We start from the raw sequence: 8285 nt of genomic DNA, 5'->3' as shown, positions 1-8285 counted from the left end.
AACTATATCGTATCATTTAAAAAGGGATATCTCTCTTCTCAAGGGAGATGTAGAGTTAAGTTCCTCAATTAGCTATGTGGCTACTCCGCTAATACAATCAGTATTGCCCATGTGTGTGTACATCTGTTTGACTGTATGCATTTGTGCTCTGAATTTCTTAGGCAAGGCAGTGTCTGTGGGGAAATATATTTATTTGTGAAGACAAGCCCCTTAGCCACACTTTGGGTCCAATCAGTGTGTCCTTTTTTGTGGTCCATTATAGCTCATGCAGACCCATACACCCTTCCCCACTCCCCTGGGTGTCAGTAGAGTGGGGTGGCAGATGGAACTGACAGGGAGTGGTCTCATGGGACATTTCCCAAAACAAAACACACACACACACACACACCAAAATCTTTACTAAACACTTTTGAAAAAGGACCCAATACATTTTATGTCCTTGCTTTGTATTTACATCTAAGCACCATGCATCAGCAGATTCAGTAAATTTCACAGAAGTCCATGCACCTCAAATTAACACAAAATTAATCTTGAACACCTCTGTGTATCTTATTTTACAGTACATCTCTTTTGTATTTTAGTATTACTTATTAAACCCATGCTAGAATACATCATGTCATAAACAATTATAAAATTATTTAAAGGTTATATTTAAGCAATATTGGTCAAATAGGAGCACACTTATATCCAGAAAAAAAAATTCTGGAAAAGGTTCAAGTCACAAACTTTGCTTCACTTCTTCCTTTTCATTTTTTATCAGGTTTTTATGTCAAAAGGTATAGTTTTTCCATTCTGCTGATGATGTCACTAACTCTACTGTGAGAATAATTTAATTATAACAAACAATTACTAAAATTAGAATTTTATGTGGTAAACACATACACGTGGACTTGGATACATAGATAAGTGGTTATTTTAAATATAAACACTTTTGGAATGATGTTTATTCAAACAATTTCAGACTAAAAATTAACTGACACATAACATTTTATAAAAAATATAATCAGGTTAAACATAACCTGAATTCATATTTCTGATTGAAATGAAAAATGTATATTGCTAGAAAAATATAGTAAAAGACTATACTAGAATAGTAAAAGATACTTTACCTACTAGTGATTCCTATAAGAAATAATACTTATTATTCTGTTTACTTTCAACACACCTACAGTAGTACTATTTGTTTTACTTTTATATAACAATTTAGTGTCATCCAGACAAGGACAGTCTTCCCTGGTTCCTCTTCCTCACATCTTCTTTGCGGGTTTTCTTTCCCTTTTTTGCGCCATTGTCTGATTTTATATTGCTAATAAAGGATAGAAAAAGGCTGCTTGTTTTCAAATCAATTACATACTCCTTATGGTCCTCAGCCCTTATTTTATTATTAAAATATTAATCTTAAAAATTAGTTAAACCATTTAATACACTTAATTTTTTTTTCACTGTCTTCATGAGATTTCCTTTTTTTTTTTAAAAATAATTGATAATTTTTTATATTGGCTCATTTGTATTTGCAGTGTACATGAAGCTTTTGGCTGAGGGATAAATGTATGGTTTGACAGTGGCGGCAGTGGGATGGATGGCATCCCCCAATGGAGGAAAAGCCACTGGCTAATTGACCTGGCTTCTGTTAGGCCATCAATCACTTTGGAGGTTCAACCAAGCCTCCCTGTCTGTGAGGCGTTAAGCAAGGGCTTTCTCACTTAACCAACTTAACAGTGACTGGCTTGATATAATGTTATTACATGCGCTAAGAGCATTAGATGTGCACTCTTTGTATGTATGTATATATACACAAGTTGTACAAGTCGTTCATGGAATAGGATGGAATCCTCCGCAGGAGAACAGCTAGTGTTACCAGAAAAATACAAACAGTGTGTCCTGGAAGAGCTGCATAGTAAAATAGGACATCAAGGGGTGGAAAAAACAACATCATTGATTGGAGACAGATTTTTCTGGCCAAAAATGCAGTGTGAAATTGAACATTTTGTGACAAAGAGATGCAACTGTCTAAAAACAAAAGAAACCAAGTAGAGAGACCAAAGCACCCATTATGAATATTGTAACGACTCATCCCTTTGAACTTGTATCCACTAATTTTCTGAACCTGGATATAAGTAAAGGGGGATACGAATATATATTAATAATAGTTGATCATTTTACAAGGTTTGCACAAATTTATGCAACAACATTAAAATCTGCCAAAACAGTCGCTGAGGGAATTTTCAATGACTATGCTCTTAGATTCGGATTTCCCCAAAAGATTCATCATGACCAGAAAGCAGAATTCGGAAACCAATTATTCTCCCTTTTGAAAAAGAATTGCTTTCGCAAAAAAAATGCAGACCACACACAGCCCATCAATTAGCTGGAGCACTTATCCAATACAATCATATTTCATATAATTATATTTCTTTTGTTTAGTAATGTCGGAACAACATTTGTTTTTGAAGGGGAGAGTGTAATGGTCACAAAATGTCTATGTATATATGGATATATTAATAATTTAAATTTCATGAGACCAATGTGTGAATATAAATGGTGTAAATGTAAAAGGAAAACTACACAGGTGAAACAAAGAGAATGTGATAAAAATATATTTGTATGTGTGTGTGTGTGTGTGTGTGTACAGTATACTAATAGAGGCAGTGTTCAAAATGTTTTTCTTTTTTTGCTTTGTTCTGCCTGAATTTAGAAGTCAAATGTAGATAGTTGATTACTCTTTCCTGGGAGCATTCACCTGTTGGGGGGCAATAGCAATTTTCTATGCTCAACATGTGCTTTAGGCTAATGAATGATGTCACATGATCTCTGAAGTAACATATATATGTACATGAATGTTGTGGTGTTTAACTGTGTAAGTTACAGATCTCACAAGTCACTGTATTTTGAAGAGAGGTTCATAGTTATGTTGCAAGTGCGACTATATGAGACAAATGTGCACCTACAGTATGTTTATCTGTCTGTGCTACCTTCAGTGGTTATTCTTGGTTAACATGCTGTTAAGCAAGATGAAAACACTTATGTTTACATGCAGTGTAATATGTTTCCTGGTAATGTAAGTGATTATCATTTGATGTGATTTATGCAGTGGTGGCTGCTAGCTTTTGAAACAGGGGAAGCTCATATTAGGACTTCATCATAAAATTCATTATGTTATTTGTACGTAAATTCTGGCTAGTTTCCCCTTCCACGAGCTACTTTAATTATATGAACGAACTAACTTTACAATGCTAAAACACTTAGCAAAGTCAAGAAGGCTATAATATTGTAGCGTTTTTACGCCTGAAGAAATGCTGGAGAGACGAGCGAGCTTATTTGCTGCCCAATGCAATGGCTGGGAGTACTTTATTCAGCATACAGCCGGTATGGCATGAGCAGCACCTTCACTCAGGAGCCTACATCTAATTCAGCATCAGCCTGAACTAGAGCACATTTCACACGTTACACCCAACACACACACAACAGGGCCGAAGTCACTAACCCAAACACCTTTCCCCATCATGGTGAACACACCGACATTCCCGCAAAGCATGCTGGTCGTCAGCCGCCGCCCCGCCCACGCCACACTGCCCCCACCCGAGCTGTGACCGTCCCTGGTCACCATGAAGAACTCCATTTTGGAGGCGTGGAGGCGGTCGGCGCTGGCGGTGGGAACGCTGGCGTCCTTTGGCAGGTGAGGGATGAACACAAACGTAGTCCTGAGGCGGTCCGGCCTCCACAGAGTTCAATGTTTCCCCGGCGTGCGGCTGGCAAGGCGCAAGACGGTCCCGGTGGAGCAAAACTCGTGCCCGCCCCGCCAACCGCACCCGGTAGATGACATCGGAGAGCCGAGCTTTTACCGTACAGGGGCCCACCCAGTGAGACACACGCCCGGCCGAGAGCCCCCTCCTTCTCCTTCCGGAGGAACACACCCACACCTGCTCGCCAGCAGCAAAATCTCGCCCCTGGCTGTGAGTGTCCACGCCCATTCGCCCCATAGGTGCCCCCACCCGGAAGTCTTGCAGCGGTGCCCGCGAGCGCTGGGTGGGGCCCTTCTGCCTGGCGATAAGCGGTTCACAGTTCAGCTGTGAGACCGGCGAGACCGGCGGAGCGACTGCGGGTGACGCTCTGGGTGACGCAGTAAGACGGCTGCATGCTGGCTTGGACGGCTGATCACCACCAGAGGGTCTGGAGGGCTGCACAGGGGAAACGTCCTGCGTCGAGGGTTCTACGTCGGCTACCGGGAGTTTGATTTCCCGGTGTGCTGCTAACCTGTCCGGCTGTGGTTTGGGTCCGAGCAACCTGGCTACCCCGAAGTTACCACGCAGAGTTCCGCTGGACAAGTTCAGCACCGCACCCCATCTATCCAAAATGTCCAACCCCAAAACGCAGTCCTCCTCGACGTCCCCCACAACGAACCCGTGGGAATAAGTTCGTCCACCCACCTGGACTCGCACTGTGCGACACGCCCTTACCTTCACGTAGCCCCCAGCAACGGTGCAGATGCTGAAGGCAGGATCAGGCCGTCCGCAAACACGCTTGCTTTGCCCCAGTACTCCAGAGCGCAGCAGCAAAACAGTGGAGCCGGTGTCCACGAGCGCCCGCAGTAAGACGCCATCCAGCACACAGTCGATGTAGAGCCCAGCGCGGCTTACCACGCGTCCTCCCGGCGCTAGTCTAGCGGCTGCTGGTGTACGCTGTCCCGTGCCTCGGCCTCGGCGCGAAACATCGGAGAGTTGCTCGTTGCCTAGCCGCGACGGGTAGCCCTGTCCCCGGCTAGGTTCACGAACCGAGCGCCACTGAGCTGCGGGCGGTCGCTCGGCTCTTCCGCCGTGATGTACCGCCGATATGGGCTCAGCGCGCTCGGCCTCGCGCAGCGGCAGGTCGCTTTGCCGGCTAACGGCGCGCGGAGCTGTCTCTTGCTCCGGCGCTTGCGCTGCGCCAGCCTCCGCCCCGAGATCCAGCGCCGGGATTTTCACCTCGCCGCTCCGCGTTGGTTGCCGTGGTGTGCTCGCTTTAGCGCCGTCGGGAAAGCGCTTCTTTTTCGCGAGTAGTCGCTCCGCTACTCGGCAGCCCGCTTGGATTTTCAATAGGTCTTCCGTTGTGCGCTCAAACCCGTGACTCTCCATCCCACTTCTGACACCAATGTAGCGTTTTTACGCCTGAAGAAATGCTGGAGAGACGAGCGAGCTTATTTGCTGCCCAATGCAATGGCTGGGAGTACTTTATTCAGCATACAGCCGGTATGGCATGAGCAGCACCTTCACTCAGGAGCCTACATCTAATTCAGCATCAGCCTGAACTAGAGCACATTTCACACGTTACACCCAACACACACACAACAGGGCCGAAGTCACTAACCCAAACACCTTTCCCCATCATGGTGAACACACCGACATTCCCGCAAAGCATGCTGGTCGTCAGCCGCCGCCCCGCCCACACCACAATATGTTTTTACAAATTATTTACAGAATGATTTGTACAAACAAAAATGGTTTATATCACCAGCAAACAATACAGAGTGCAGCAGTTCATCGTAGCACTTCATCTGCAAATCCGCATGGGCAGTGGCGGACTGGCCATCTGGAGTACCGGGAGTTTTCCTGGTGGGCCGCTGGCCAGTGTGGGTCAGCCCAGTCAGTACGCAAATATATAAAAAATTACGGAAACCATAATATTGCCTCTTTTTCCTACTCATATGAATGAGTGCGTCGATCGCACGGGCGCCGCCGACAAAGAGCGTGTTGTTGCGGGAGAGAGAGGTTGATTTACGACAGCTGTTTACGGGAGTGTAGTCCAGTGCGGGAGATGCATTGTGGGTAATGCAGTCCGGTGTGTGTGAAGTTGAATGCAAATGCGAGATGTAAGCTGGGATATAAAGCCTGAGTTTAGTTTTTTTTTTTCAGTACTTTTTAATTGGATTTAAGTGCGGGAGCCACCCGAAAGTTTGTACTATAACCAGACACTGGGACTGAACTGAATCTCTGTAGCGGTGATGTATACTTAAGACATGCTCCTCCAATCATCATGCAGCAGCCCAGCGTCCTGGCCCGCAATCGCAGCGTTTATCCAATGACCGTCTAGTTTCAAAGCACTAAAAAAAAAAAAACGTTCAAAACAGCCGCATTAAAGTCAATGGACACTGGGCTTCAACGGGGAAATGCACTGTGGCGCTACGGAAATGTATGAGAAGAAAATCAAGTCAGCCGACCTGCTATATCTAACTGATTCTGAACGAACTCGTCTTTGAGATGAACGTTTTCTAACGCTTTTTTAGTCAATAAAATGTTAATACATAATAGTACATAATTTGACCATTAATTTTGTGACATTATAGGGGAAGCTGAGCTTCCCTTGCAGTCTTAAAGAAATCGCCACTGGATTTATGTTTTTATGTAAGTTGTGATGTGTAACATTATGTGAACTGTTTACATTGATATCAGTATTATTGATTCAAAAGAAATACACAGAATCTCGTTGTGAAACAGCAGCTCCGTGTGTTGTGTGTTGTTTCTAACAATAATATCTCCCCTCATCAGGTGGTGAGGGTGCTACACTGACAACAGAGGCAAGTCGGGATTTGGTAAATGTTGATCACTAAATACAGTACCTTGGTACCATGCTGCACAATCGAAGACTATGCGAACCTTCTCCAGCTTGCGCGGATGTAGCACCGGATGATACACTCCTTTAGGGGCTGTAGCTATCAAATATTTTAGTAATCGAGTATTCTACCAAAAAATTTTATTGATTAATCGAGTAATCGGATAAAATGCACTTTTGCTTAATTAAACAGCAATGTAAAATATATAAGAGAAACTAAAATTAATTGGTTTTCTTTTTAGAAAAATCAACTGTTATTTTTTAAATGCATACAAAAAAAAAACATTGTCATTATTCACAATACAAGGAATAGCTTAAAGTTGACTGTGCTATACATTCTTATTTTAAAGCCTTTTCACAGATGCAAAAACTAAAAAAAGGTATTTAAAATGACTTTAAGTATAAAAAAAATTAGGCACACATTAAAATAAATAATTATACAAAAACATTAAGTTGTGCAACTTAACTTTCAGAACTAAAAGTTTCAAAGTCTACAGCTCTGACATAACATAAGCCTTTACTGACAATTTCTGTCATTTTCTCTTGCTGGTTTCTTCTTCTCTTGGCTCGCTGATATTTTTATCGCTCCCTTCTATCAAATCAATACACAGCTAACTGTTTTCATCTCCTTCTGCTCTTCTGGGTGATGTAAGCACTTCTTCTTTGTCGGTGTTTACTGGCAGCTTGCACCTGGAAGCGCGATGCGTCACGCCAAACAAATAATTGCACAATTATTATAAAACATAAAGCAAGCTTTTAAAATTTATTAAAAGAAGCTTCGAGGCAGACGATTTTGCCACAGTTATTTTTTGTAATCAAATTACTTGAGTAACTCGAGGGATCGTAGCCCTACTCTCCTTGCCTTTAAAGTGTTTTGACAGCTACACAGAATGTCTGCAAAGCTTTGCAACTGCTTGTTGTCTTTATTGTCTTTGTATTGAGCACCTTGTTGACCCATGCTTTTTATACTGCATATGGATTGCCAAAACGTCTTGGCTGTATAAGAAATGTGCGAACCTCTAGCTTGCCCAACAGTGGACTGATGCTAATGAGTGAGTTTTTCTTGAGCTTGTCTCTTTGTCAATCACTGAGGACCACAATCTGGTGAATTGTCAGTACTTTAAGGGTTCTCCATTGAACTTAATAATGTCATCAAGGGTTAGAAGTTGATTTTTTTAAATTTATTGTTGTAAACTTAGCCTTTTGTAGATTTTCCTCCATCTCACCATCTTTTTGTTTCAGTAAGCCTTTTAGTTCATCCATTTTAAATTCAAATTGCTGAAGTTGTAGTTTAAACTTTGCTGCTCTTCTTCCTGTTGAGCTAAAAGCAAAGAGAATTGTTTTTTTCTTTCTGTCTTAGATTCTATAGCTCTTGAAACTGGGTAGTAAAACTGGTTAGTCTACAAGAGACATTTGCAGTTTATCAAGCATTGGATGTCCCTCTTGGGAGTTTGATGCATCAGAAGGTTCCATTGATGGCTTAAAGTCTTCAAGCCAGCTTAAAACTTTGTGCTGTAAGTCTTGCACATTACACTGGACTGATGTTAAATAGCCCTTAAAAGCACCAAGGTCATCATTTTCTAATGTTTTATGGTACAGTATATGTTATGAACAGCCTCATCTAATGCAGCAAGTTTCATCTCTACCTCTTTGGGTGTCTCCAAGCATGTTATAGCCTTTGTTATAGCCTTTGCACTACC

This window comes from Clarias gariepinus, chromosome 21 (assembly GCF_024256425.1).
Source record: "Clarias gariepinus isolate MV-2021 ecotype Netherlands chromosome 21, CGAR_prim_01v2, whole genome shotgun sequence".
Taxonomy (NCBI): domain Eukaryota; kingdom Metazoa; phylum Chordata; class Actinopteri; order Siluriformes; family Clariidae; genus Clarias; species Clarias gariepinus.
Note: the sequence above shows the minus strand (reverse complement) of the source record.